The following is a 13045-nucleotide window of genomic DNA, read 5'->3' as shown; positions in this document are numbered from 1 at the left end:
AAAGCTGGTCAGGGAGGGAGATAAGCACCCACAGCCAGAAGCAGTTCTGATGAGAGTTAGAGATGGCAGATGAAAGAAATCGTGTCAAAGAGGATATCCTTTTCAGGAGAAATTACTCTGCCTTTTCTTTGGTTCTGCTTCATGACTCACGCTGAGATTTATCCACCACATCCAGCGCTCTCCCACCCCTGAAAAAATGACACCTTCGGCTCGTTTTCCTTTCACCCGCGCTTGGAGCAGAAAGGAATTTCCCTTTGTGGCTCACACTCCAACACAATGGTATACTTATGGAGTGACGCTTCAGCCTCTCAGCTTATTATGAATCCCTCACCAACAGGAAGGGTGGAGTTTAGTTGGAAATGAAAAAAAAACCCCTGTATCATCAGTGTAAATGATTTATTCACTATGGAGGTCACAGCATTGATTGCTCCTGCCTGCTGAGGTCATTTAATTACATGCATATTTAGCCTGAGTCCAAAGTTCACACTGATATAAACACAGCAGCAGAACGTCCAGTGTTGTAGTAAGGTGACGTCAGGCCTGAGAGTCAGTATGAGATTCCAGTGAATAGGTGTAAAACTCCTGTTTGTTTTTGCTCTGTTTACATTTTTTTTCTTCTCGACAAAGGACTGGTTTAGGCCAGCGTTTGCTGGCTATCCCTCTGTAACACTGAGAGGTTACTGTAGGCATTATGTGGCCAGCATTGCAAAGTCTGCAACTTCCTCCCCTTTGATACAAGAACTGCTGATGCTATTAACACTTTTAAAAAGCAGCTTTAGGAGTCAGTTCACCCACATTACAGGTAGCAAAATATAATCTGCACAGACAGTATTAGGCAGTAATGTGTGTCTACTAACATGGTACATTAATATTTTTACTTTCCTCAGTAGTGCAGCAAACTACTAAAAGAATTTCAGTAATAATATAACAGTTAAATAACTCATTACAACCTTACTGTTGTTATCACAACAGATTTGAAATCCAACATTCAATCACATCCCTGGATTCATTTTCCTAATCACTGTTCTCTGACTCTTCCCACTGTGAAAAACACACCCTCAAACCACTTGAAACACCTGAAGCACAACACTGTGACACTCAAGCTCACATCCCAGCTACATCAGCTGATCTCAAACAGTCCAATCAACTGGAAGGGAGTCAGCTGATAGATCACATGATTCCTTTCTATGCAACCAATTTGCAAATCTCATTCAGGGCACCCTGTTTAAACTGCTCTGGCCTGCCTACTGTTGCTGCTTCCTCTGCAAGCCGCTTTGCAACCTGCCTCCACCCCAGCTCCTCCTTTTTATGTTGTGTCTCACTTGTCAGTGTCATTTCTGTTTGTCATCCCGAGAGGTCTTTGCTGCTGCTCTCCCTGCCTTAGGCTGTCCATGTAGGCGCATGGAAGGGCAGGAAGGTTTGCTTTCTCTGCCTCAAGGCCCGAACATACTCGGGCGGAACGGACGCGAAACGGACTCCACGAGGAATGTCCGCAGTCAATCGAGCTTTCATAGTCAAGCGCACTTCCGCGTTGTAGTTTCCTGTTAAAAATGTCCGTGAAAAATCCCTGCGATGTGAAAAATACATGCCGAGCAGTCACTGGTGCGCGGAGCGGAGTCTGCGCGGTCGTAAAATCTGAGCTTGGCGCGCACAGGGCTTGCGGACGTCCGCTTTGAGTCCGCGCGAACCTCCGTGGAGTCTGTTCCGCGTACGTTCCACCCGTGTATGTTCTGGCCTTCAGGCTTTCCTTGTTTGCACATGGAAGGGCAGAGAGATGTGCTCTCTCCACCTTAGGTTTCTATGTAGGCGTGTGGAAGAGGCTTTCTGCAGAGGCCCAAGGAAAGGCAGAGGCCCCAGGACAGAGCCATACAGCCAAATATAATACTGTAAATGGAAATAGAGTTTTCTTTAAATAAAGTGTTCCTGACTGAACTGGATTTTATCTGGAACAGCTGCAGGTTACAAAGAAATAATGAAGCTAGTGGCTGGATATGTCATAAAAGAGAAATATTGCCTCTCTCCATGATTGACTTTTCAACTTTCAGACAGATTAATGGGAAAATATTGGTTACAGGCAACAGAAGGCCCCCAGGTAAAAATCATTTGCAAGCAATCTATCCTTAGCTGTGCTTACCGGCAAGATGTTCTCACATGAGGTGCACATGCGAAGTCTGGATTTTGAGGAGAAAGGACATAATTACCAAGAAAAGTAAAAGAAAAATAATATACCAAGTAGTGTAATGAATTATTGTTGTAATAGCAACAGCCAATTAAAAGTCAGCCAATCCTTGTACATTCTGTGCAACCTTGCAATTTAGTCTAATCAGTGCAACTTTACTGCAAATTCGATCATTTAAAACGGTTAAATCTCATTTTGTCAGTGGAGCTGCATGCAGTGTATTGAGCCATTAGGCCAGTGGTTCCCAACTGGTCCAGCCACGGGCTCCAGATTTCTCCTTAGTCATTAGTTCAAGGTCCACACAGTTTAATATATTCAGCTCCATACTTGCGTTTGGTCATGTCGGCAAGCTAGTTTGCTGTCTCTGTCAAGTAGTTGTCGGTTAGTCACTCACTCTGCAGCAGGAAACGTCGCTTCAGAAATGAAAGCTCTGTGCCAGAAATTTACTGCACTTCAAAATTAAGTGTGTTTTTTACAAACTTGACACATTTGCAGGTCACTTGTGGTCCATTCAGAATGAACCTGCGACCCACCAGTTGGGAACTATTGCACTAAGCCCCTCCTTGCCCCGCTTTTTCTCTCTCTGTTCATCCCAAGACTACCGCTGTGCCTGGGACAGAGTCACACACACAGTGATGGGGATAACTGTTAGCATCACACGGCTAACGTTACCCAACGTTTATAAACGGGTTTCATGACTGACTCAAGCCATTTTGGTTTCGGTGTGAGCAAAAAATTAATAAGTAAAATTTGCTCAGCAAAGTGTGAGCCAAATTTTGAGAAACGGGCCCAACACTGGGCATAGCCTATCATAAGTATACCCTGGTGGTACTGTTCAAGTATACTAACCACAAAGCCATTAAAGGCAATTTTTTTTAGAACTTTTTGAAAAAGAATAATATTGACTTGATTATATTTTGGTCATGGGAGAGGTGGTTCTCAAAATCATGACAGTTTGAGTTTGAGTTCAAACTATGTGCAGTGTTATTGGAAGTTAAAAAAAAAAGTGGATTAACAAGAAAACTGATTTGACCTGACTCGTTTTTATGTATTTATTTGTAGAAATATTGGTAATTCAGCTCTAGAAAGGTGCTAAATAATGACTTGTTCTAAGGACCAACAGTGTCAATCAATTCCTAATTATCCACAGACACATGCACTAGTAGCCCACAGAAAGAATACTCTTTTCATTTCAACATGACTGTGTCCTGCTCTCACAGTTCACACTGCAGATGAGCTGTGGGTCCAGCCAGTGCAGCTGTGAGCACCACAGCAGAGGCTCAGGCTGACACATCGCCGTGTATTACTGCTGGATCGCGGTTTCGTCTGGCAGACCCACACACACTTGGCTCCTGCCGTGGAAACAAAACACAAATCCCCAGGCAACGGGCTGTCATCTCTCACTACAATGTAAATACGACCATATTAAAGCACTTCTACTTGTTAACCATACCAAACTCCTGAGAATCCTCCAGCTGCCTCCCTTATTAATCACTTCCTGTATTGGTACAAAGACTTCTGGGAAATGGAGGGATCTTAGAGTAAATTGCCTCACACACAGGTATTTTCTATTTTGGAGAGCATTATAATCAAAAGCAGCAATAGCGAGTCATCATTGCATCACTCCTCGACATTGTTATGTTGAGTGGTTCAAGTGCCGCCACAGCCTGCTGTTAGTAATGGGTGGAGCGAGCCACATCGCCTCCTTGATGATGACAGGGTGTGTTTAGTCTCCATGACCCGAGGATCACTTTAGACACAGACCGGGGGAGTTATTGGCGAGCTCGTCCTATGACTGAGACTGAATCAAAGTCATGTTAGTAATTATAATGGCTGGTTATTAGCGAGGCCAACATGCTGTAATTATTCTGCTTTTTTGGATTTTGGGAAGTGGTAAAAAAAAAAAAAAAAAAAAGGGGAATAGGAACATACATTCACACAGTCACACATAATCCCCGACACAGACACCCACACAGACGCTCTCACTTGTGTCTGGTGTTTGGGAAGAAGCTGTGAAAACGACAGCTGTGGTGTGATGGAGAACGTCATGCTGGTTTCTCCAGCTGCTGGTTCGGAGCCAACTCTGCTCACAGGCTGCACCACTGGAGCTCCACAGGATTGACTGACACAGATGGAAAGAGGCTCCTAATATGCCTTGTTTCCGGCCTCGCAACTAATGTTCAGAGCGCAGAACATCAGCTATCTTCTGGCTACATTTTCATTTTCTGTCCTGGCTGCATTATTGAATCCTGAAGGGTCTCATGAAGAAAAGCATTACCTGTTTCCCGCTATGTAATGCTTGTATTGTGTTTCAAACGTCCAAAACAGGAGTTTCTGGCATTAGGCCGATGAGTATCCCAGGTTTCCGGTGTTCCTGATTGTCAGCCTGTGGAGGAGAAGGTTTAGGCTTCGCTTAATGTAGCAATCTATTAATCTTAAGTAACAACTGATTGCTGGGGGAGTTTGCTCTTCCCCTGATTTCCTGGTTCAGCTTCACCCATGGGGGACATTAGACACACAGAACACAGCCGGACCTGAGGCCCCCGGCTCTGCTGATAAAGATTTCAGATGTTGTCCACCAAGGAGATCAACAGGCTTGCCATCAAAAGGGGGCACTTCTGATGGAGTGAGGTATAAATCAGTAGCCACAGGGTTAGGAAAGCATTGCTCTCCCGGTACACTTAGAGGACAGAAAAACATGTGTAACGAAGGATGCACTCCACAGATGAGCTACACTCAGTGAGCTGAACAAGTCCTGCTTCCCCATTTGTGAGAGAGTATGAATGAGTGCATGTGGCAGGGCCTGATGACAGCGACTGAGTCATTCAGGGCAGAGTATGTGCTTTGTCAGAGCGCCTTTTGTTCCATTCACACATGGATTTAGAGCCCCTGATGAAGTCAGCCAGACTACCTGATCCAGCGCTGGGCAACAGCCACATTAATTCCTCACAACAGAAAAGCTGTGGATCACTGCTCACACAAGCCTCTTAATGAGCAAGCCTACGGGTTCAGGAGAATGCAGATGAGGTCCAGCTCTCATTTTCCATCCCCTATGAGCAGGTTGGCTGTGCAGACGCATATGTTTGGGGCAAAATGTGGCGCTCCAGGGGGAGAAACGTGCGTGGGTTGAAATGCAGTCCTGTCCTAAACCCAATCGTCAGGGAGTATAACGGCCTTGGGGCTACATGCTGAAAGCTAAGCCAGCTAAATAATTAAACTGACACCAACTCTGCAGCACAATTTTAGTTGTACCTTTTCCCAGGTGTTAATGCAGAGTCACAGAAACTCCTGGTGTTTTATCAGAGAACACTGAATTCTGGAAAGACACAGTTTCATCAGTGTGTTCATTACAGGTCCCTTAGAGTTATTCCTGCAGAGTACACAGAAATATTCCCTTTCATCACTTTACCACTTCTCAATATTGTAAACAATAAACAGACAGGTGATAAATTAATGGAAAAAAAAACAACTAAATAAATTCAAGGATCTGAGGAAGTTAGTGGGTTTATATGTAATGAAATGCAGAGTGAACCCCAGCTGGCAGAAGAAAATTTCTACACACTGCAAATAAGTTAAATTTGTATGTTCATACGTGTCATAACATTTCTAAAGTGAGGTAGTTCTGATAACATGTATATGAACTGGCCTAGCTGAGACAGATGCCAAGCTACAGACCACTGTTCAAGACCAACAACAAACAGGTTGTTAACTGGGACACTGTTGCATTTTCAGCAGGTATTGTTGTACTAAAAGCAGGTAATTTAAGCCAAAACATGATTTTCCTACCCAAAACCAAATGGTTTTGTGCTTAAACATAACTGCACATTGACAAATTTGTGCATTTACTGCATAAATGTATGATATGAATGTCAGTAATTTGTAAAAAATGAAAGTCCTCTGTTACTTTCAGGTTTTCATTGCAGGGGACAAATGCAAATGTTTTAAAGGGAGCGTATCTATGTTTCCCGGGTTCTATGTTCCCCACTTAACTCTGCAAAAAAGGTTCTATGTTCGCCGCTTACACAAAAAAGGTTCTATGTTTCCCAGGTTCTATGTTCCCCACTTCACCCTGCAAAAAAGGTTCTATGTTCCCCGCTTACACAAAAAGGGTTCTATGTTCCCCACTTCACCCTGCAAAAAAGGTTCTATGTTCCCCGCTTACACAAAAAGGGTTCTATGTTTCCCGCTTCACCCTGCAAAAAAGGTTCTATGTTCCCCACTTCACCCTGCAAAAAAGGTTCTATGTTCCCCGCTTACACAAAAAGGGTTCTATGTTTCCCAGGTTCTATGTTCCCCACTTCACCCTGCAAAAAAGGTTCTATGTTCCCCGCTTACACAAAAAGGGTTCTATGTTCCCCACTTCACCCTGCAAAAAAGGTTCTATGTTCCCCACTTCACCCTGCAAAAAAGGTTCTATGTTCCCCACTTACACAAAAAGGGTTCTATGTTCCCCACTTCACCCTGCAAAAAAGGTTCTATGTTCCCCGCTTACACAAAAAGGGTTCTATGTTTCCCAGGTTCTATGTTCCCCACTTCACCCTGCAAAAAAGGTTCTATGTTCCCCGCTTACACAAAAGGGGTTCTATGTTTCCCGCTTACTAAAAAAAAAAAAGGTTCTATGTTCCCCACTTCACCCTGCAAAAAAGGTTCTATGTTCCCCACTTACACAAAAAGGGTTCTATGTTCCCCACTTCACCCTGCAAAAAAGGTTCTATGTTCCCCGCTTACACAAAAAGGGTTCTATGTTTCCCAGGTTCTATGTTCCCCACTTCACCCTGCAAAAAAGGTTCTATGTTCCCCGCTTACACAAAAGGGGTTCTATGTTTCCCGCTTACTAAAAAAAAAAAAGGTTCTATGTTCCCAGCAAACATAGAATCTTTTTGGTTGGTAAGCAGGGAACATAGAACCCGGGAAACATAGGAATGACCCCGTTTTAAATTTTGAGGGATACATGTCCCCTGTGCCCCCCGATATCTACACCTATGTGTACTCTTAAGACTGTGCTAAAAAATAGTGTGCAACAAATGGTATTTGGCTTGTTAAAATAAGAATTAGAAAAAAAGAAATATAAAGGGTTGAAAATTCAAAGATAAAACATTGGAATCTATGTAATAAACTAATAAATGTATGCATATTGGCTGGGTATGTAGGTGCAGTTTTCAGTTTATGAAAATGAAAAATTGTGCATACTGGTCTTTATGTCACAATTATAGACACTTTTACTGTTAGTAAACAGTATCATGTTTTTTGGTGGGTGGGGCTCAGCTGGAGGCAAAACAATTCTCCAAAGACATTAGCTAGCAAGTTCTTATGGCTTGTTTTAGACAATGGAGGAAGATGATGGTGGTGTACTCAGAAATACTCATTTTGAGTGCTGCAGTTGTCTTTGTTTTTGTTGACAGGCACCCAGCCAACATTTGTATGTGGGGCCCTGTGGGTCATGTTGGGGCTACCTGGGTACAAAGTGGGTATGGGTCCAAAATAAGCATCTTATCTGGGTTCCAAGTGGGTAAACCCACTCGTGGGCAAATGTCATGAGGTCAATATGGAACCTCTGGACAGTCCCATATAGGGCCAATTTTTCAGCCTATTTATTACCCACATGGGCCCCACATACAAATGTCGGCTGGGCAGTGGTGCCTGGTATGCGATAAACTGAACCGTGACTCCTTCTATTCTGGCTCCCAATAACACAACAAGACGACATTTTAAGACTCATATATAGAATACAGCCCTGTGGTGGCGAGTTGTGTTTTGCCTCTAGCTAATAAAATGATGTCATTGTAATGTCAGCCCTAAAAGGGTCTATAAGGCAAACTATACAAATATTAAAGTGAGCAAAGAAACATAACAAATGTAGATGCTTCCATACAGGGCAGGAAGGGTCACTGAAAGATTTGATGAGTATGAAAAGGAAACTACAGTGTGCTATGAACACAGGTTTAACACTTCAGGAGATTTTTGACTGACATTAGACCGCAATCATGACCACATCATCAAAACACCAAATGAGTGAATAACCTCAAGTAGTTCATCCTTAGACTTGTAGAGTCTTTGAGAAGGATCATTAAAGGTGTTGTGCAGGCTCACAGTGGCCCAACACCTTACTTTATCAAGACATGTTGGTAAATCTTTTAACTAGGTGTCCAACTCAGTATTTAGATCTTCATATTTTATTATATCTACTAGTTTTGCTCCTACAACAATCATAAAATGACATATTTAACACCACGTTGGTGCCAAGACAAACCAGGAGGCAAGAGGCTTCACAGGAGCCACCTTCACTGCTTTGTAAATTTAGCTCTGGGTGGAAAGAACATTCAAAGTCAAGTTTAAATAAGGACTGTAATTATCTTGGAGCCAGCAGATTATTCTCAACTCTGCAGAAAAATAATGGGTTATCACCGCTGTACAGCCTATTTTTAAATCATATAACAAGTGAAGCTGATGACACTCAAGGTCTTATTACTTGGGTGTAACAGTTTAATTCGGATTTAACTTCTCAAACATAGTTCATGCTTTGTCCTGTAGGTCTACTGTGCATGTTTCTAAAACAGTCGGGCGGCTGAGGCAGACAGCTCCTGTTTAAAGAGGCGATGAAATATAGAATTAACGGTTGTTACGCCTTGTAAATTTAACATAAATCTCAGTTTATCCTTGCCGTCTTTCAGCCTTCCGGCAAGCCCTGCAGACGCTCTCCTCCACGCACCGCTGTGGTCCCTGGCAGGAAGTAAATCAGCCAAGGAGCCCGCCCCAGACCAAACACTGCAAAGGCCTCTAGAGCCTGAGGGCGTGTGGGAGGTGTGCACCGAGCACACGGGGCAAAATGTGCTTGTTACTTCCTTGTCAAGTAAAAAAACAGACATTGCTGTGTACACAGACGTGCACATAAACTTATATTGACTCATGAAAAAAAATGTGTGCACACACAGACGCTTGCACTTGATTTTACACACAGGCAAACAGACAGGCATGCACATGAACTAAATCAAACATTTTCATTTTTAGATCTATTTCCCAAACACTTTGAAATCAGGAGTCTATACTTAGCACCCTTTACCCACAAAGCTCCCTCAAACACTATATTTACTGTAAAGCTCTTGACATAATTACTCCGTCATTTGGAGCCTTCCCTGAATCCCCTTTACTGACAAGTGTTGTGAGATATCTACACAGGAAAAGAGTGTCATTTTACACTTCTCTAAGAGATATCACACTTGCAAACGTGTGCCTCTGACCTCAGACTGCCTTTGTTGAAGGACTGGCTTTAAATAGTGGCTCATGTCGAGGTGGTCAAGACACACTGTGACACCCTGCCTGTGTTTAAGAGCCTCATACATTATCTCTTGTGACCCAAACCAGACCCTGAACGCTTCTGTCTTCAGAAGACATCTTCAAAAGAACAAAGATAGGAGCAGTTTCACCAGTTTTGCAAAAACCACCAAACAGCATCTTGTTAAATTCAGCACGTTTAGCAACACTGCTTTCTAAGAACTAAAAGAAAGTATTGAGGAAACATCCTCAGCTCATGTAAAGTTTCCACTATGAGTTTTCAGGCAGATCAAACATATCAGACATCAGACAATGGCCCCCGAGCACGTCTCTGACTTCTTCCGGCCTGATAATTAACCTTGCCTAATTAAAGTTCTGCCATAATACCCTGGAATAACTCTGCACAGAATACACTTGAGCACAAAGCTTCAGATTAAAGTGCGGGTAATTTTCCATGAGCATGTGTGTCTGTGACGTCTGAGACATCAGTATCTGTGTCCTTCATTCGTAGACGACAGTAGCCGGCCATCCAATTACCAATCATGTTTCCTTGACAAGGATAAGCTCGGCTATCCTGACTACCGATGATAGTCTTGACTCATATGCCCCTCGTGTCCTTATTTAATCCTATCAATTTCCGTAACTCTTATCTGCAGACAGGATGAGGAGCCTAATGTTTACATTAGTCCCACTGCAAATACACATATGATTGGTTTTTTCCACAGACTGAGCCTCTCAGGCCACAGTCACGTAAACCAGAGACAGAAAGAGGACACACAGAGTGACAGACAGACCAGACAGACGGGGAGGTGGCCTGTCTTTGAATGTTTACTCAGATTAGAGTTCAAACTGAAAGTAAGCATCTTGAAATGCAGCAGAAGTCGAGAAGAGAACAAGATGGCAGAGTATGACACGTTGAAGTGCTTCATCAAAAAAATACAATGTCATACTACTAAAGTAAACGCATCTACTTGACCACGACAGAGGAAAAAAGGGCAAATATAGTTTGAACAGATAGCTGCTATGTATAAAGATAGTTAATATGAAAAAATGTAACGTTTTCGACAGATGTTTGGCACATGAACATATTGCATATAACAGACTGCTGTTTATATAAAACATAAAACAACATACTGCTGCACAGTGAGTGCTTTGAGTTTATCCTGCATAGCTGCAATCTTATTTGAAGTGAGCTTGCAAAGTGTTCCCGCCAGGACCCGCTAATTAAGTTCATGCTCATTAAAGTGCTGAAAGTAGCTCCTTTGAAATACTGTCTGGAATGCTGAAAACACCAAACAAATCCCAACCAAATCTTTCAGTCTGAGTCTTTTCAAATTCAGAACAAACAATCAAAGGTTGAAATGATGAGCGTCTGTTCTCTGGATGGTGAGAAAACGTGATAAAAGTCAGGATGTGAAGGTGTTTTTACATTAAAGGGGAATTATTATGCTCATTATCAGGTTTATATTTGTATTTAAGGTTTGTACTAGGACGTGTGTACATGCTTTAATGGTCAAAAACACTATTTTCCTCTTACTGTCTTTGCTGGAGGGCATCGCGGTGGTACAGTGGTTAGCATTGTTGTCCCACATCAAGAGGGTTTCCTGGTCTGAACCTAGGGTGCGGGGAACCCTGGCATGGGGGAGCCCTTCTGTGCGGAGTTTGCATGTTCTTCCGATGTCAGCGTGGGTTTTCTCCGGGTACTCCAGCTTCCTCCCACAGTCCAAAGATATGCAGGTTAATTAGTGACTCTAAATTGTCCGTAGGTGTGAATGTGAGTGTGAATGGTTGTCTGTCTCTATGTGTCAGCCCTGTGATAGTCGGCGATCTGTCCAGGGTGTACCCTGCCTCTCGCCCAGTGTCAGCTGGGATAGGCTCCAGCCCCCCCCCGTGACCCACAACATGATAAGTGGTTACGGAAAATGAATGAATGTCTTTGCTGGAACACCTGTACTGACCCTCTATCTAAAACTCTGTATTTGAGAGTCTGTCTCTTTAAGCTCGACACCTGAAAAAGCCCAGTCTGTTCTGATTGGTCATATCTCAGCAACTCTGCACCATTATGGCAGCTGGGAATGACTGAAGAAAAATCATCAATAAAAATTTCAAAACAGACATTTTTCAGTGGGAATATGATCTGAAATCAGCGACACACACAAGTACATGATTCCTTGATTCAAGCATGTAGCTACGTTAGCAGCGTACTTACAGCCAGGGAATGACTGTAACGGAGAATGGCAGCACTTTCAACTGTGAAAAATCACCCGTAAAAACCTCAAAACACAACCAGACATGTTCAAGCAGGAATATGATCTGAAATCAGGGACAAATTTACAACATCACACACAAGATTACATGTTTCCTTGACGTTAGCATGTAGCTATATATACGTTAGCAGCATACTTGCAGCCAGGGAATGATTCTAACGGAGAATGGCGGCACTTCAAGCAGGAACATGATCCGAAATCAGGGGGAAATTTACAAAATCAGCAACCGAGATTACATGTTTTCCTGGCGTTAGCATGTAGCTTCATGTAGGAGTGTAGGCTACTTACTGTAAACAGGTGCAGAGGTGCTGCTGATTACCATATAAAGAAATCTGTCATACCGTAGCCAGAGTAAAAAAAACAACTGTTGGAAACAGATTATTCAGAACGGCCTGAAACCTGACATTGCTGCTCACAGGGATTACTTTTACATATGTTTACCTCATTATTTGAAACTTTGGCCACATTTTATATGAACATTCTTCACTGTAACATTATATATAAGATGCAAAATACAGGAAAGCATAAGAGGTCCCCTTCAAAGTCCGCTGATGAAGGGCTATCTGCAGCTCTGCAAACTGTTTACTATTTGTGATGGAGAGGGGAAGCAGGGAGGCTCTAACACATTCTCTTCAACTGTGCCCCGCTCTAACTAGTGGATGCATACCAAACTCAGGCTAGATAAGATTGTAAGTCATTGAAAGGGGTCCAAAACACCCAGCTCTTCCCTCCCCTGTTCCAACAGCTCCTTTCAGGGATATCTCTACTTGGCCCTCTATCAGGACAGGAAGCACCCAGCCAAGAGAGACAACAACAGCTCTGCTTCCTCTGGCTTTTCCCCCTGCCCTGGGAAACTGAGCGAAGAGGAAGTAGATAAAGCATCTCGGGAACTGAAATGCATCGACTTTGTGTTTATGAGTGTTCACGTGTACGTACAGTACGTCCACATGCACTTGAGTCATTTCAAGCGTAAGAGTGGGATAAATAATGTCAGCACGAGATGAACAGCAGAGCTCAGAGCACAGGCAGCACTTCATGGGAGTATGTCAGCATGTTGTTGGCACTCTGTGTGAGAAGAAGCAGACGTAACCCTGGATGTGTTTTCCTAGTCCCCAGTTGCCTGTTACTCAGAACAACAGCAGACACACTGGAGAAGAATGGATTTTTTAATGGGAGAGATTTAAGTCTGATGGATGTGCTGGCCGTCACTGAGCACCTTACTTGTACAAGAGCACAAACACCACTCCCTGCTGTCTTCTGGCCTTTGTGTTTGCATAGGCACATGTCCACGTGACGTAATGCAGATCTCTCATGTGACTCAACTATA

Source organism: Epinephelus lanceolatus, chromosome 1 (assembly GCF_041903045.1).
Source record: "Epinephelus lanceolatus isolate andai-2023 chromosome 1, ASM4190304v1, whole genome shotgun sequence".
Taxonomy (NCBI): Eukaryota; Metazoa; Chordata; class Actinopteri; order Perciformes; family Serranidae; genus Epinephelus; species Epinephelus lanceolatus.
The sequence above is the reverse complement of the archived record's forward strand: the minus strand, read 5'-3'. Positions refer to the sequence as shown.